The sequence below is a fragment of the Haplochromis burtoni genome, unplaced genomic scaffold (assembly GCF_018398535.1).
Source record: "Haplochromis burtoni strain Fernald_Lab_line unplaced genomic scaffold, NCSU_Asbu1 Contig_1385, whole genome shotgun sequence".
In the NCBI taxonomy this organism is placed as follows: Eukaryota; Metazoa; Chordata; class Actinopteri; order Cichliformes; family Cichlidae; genus Haplochromis; species Haplochromis burtoni.
In genome coordinates this window covers 37,650-38,841 of record NW_024583746.1, presented here as the reverse complement: position 1 = coordinate 38,841, position 1,192 = coordinate 37,650, and positions in this window count along the sequence as shown.

Here is a 1,192-nt window from a genome sequence, read left to right as displayed (position 1 = left end):
TCAAAATTTGAAATCTTTGGTTCATCACACAGAATCTTTGTACATCGTTGAGTAGGTGAAAGGATGATTCCACAGTGTGTGGCATCAACTGTCAAACATGGAGGAGGAAGTGGGATGTTCTGGGGCTTTTTAGCTGGATCCAGGGTCGATGACTTGTATAGACTAAGAGGCATCCTAACCAAAATGACTACCACAGCATTCTGTAGCACTATGCAATACCTTCTGCTATGCACCTAGTTGGTCATGGGTTCATCCTACAGTAAGCATAAGTAAGCTACAGTAAGCTTAACTCCAAGCTATGCCAGAACTCCCTCAGGAAAAAAGAACAAGATGCTAAGCTTGAAAACATGGTCTCCAGCACAGTCTCCAGACTTAAACCCTCTTGAGCTGGTTTGAGATAAACTGGACCGAAGAGTGAAAGCAAAGCCACCTACAAGTGCCACACATTTATCGGTACTTTTGCAAAAGATATGGGAAGAACTTTCTGAACAGTATTTGATTTCTGTTTCGAAAGAATGCCACATGTTCAGCTGCTATATCTGCTAAAGGTGGCTACTTTGATAAGTCAAAAGTTAAGAATACATTTTGGTCTATATATTGATTCCATGATTTATTTTTTAACTGCAATTGCTTATTTGTAGCTTTCATTTCAGAGTGCAATGAGACATTAAACTACATAATTTTCAATAAAAAACTGGAAAAATTGACGCGTTCTTTTGACGAGTAGTGCAACTTGAAAAGTAGTTGATATATGAAGATAAATTTTCACAACAATCATATAAATAAATCTAATTTTTGAACCATAAAATCTAAAACCATAAAATTCATCATAGGAGATGGTTGAATAGAAAATGTGGTCTGAGATGAAATGTACCATATGTGTTTAGTCATACAGAAACAACAGCGTGAATACTGTAATAAAATTACTCTTTTGCTATACTGACTGTATAAGTCTGAGTGCAGTAATTTGCACTGCTATTAACAGTTACTTCACGCAGACACCAGTGTAGCTCAACATTTGTTTTCTACTTCAGCTTAAGTGTGATGAGTCTAATTTATAAACAGCAGCGCCCATGCTGCAGCTCATCATTTCTGATGCATCACAGTGCAAAGATAGAAACCCAAAGCATCTGCAAAGGCAAAAAAAAAAAGAAAAAAAAAGTTTAAGGTAGGTTGAAGGAGTAGGAGGAAA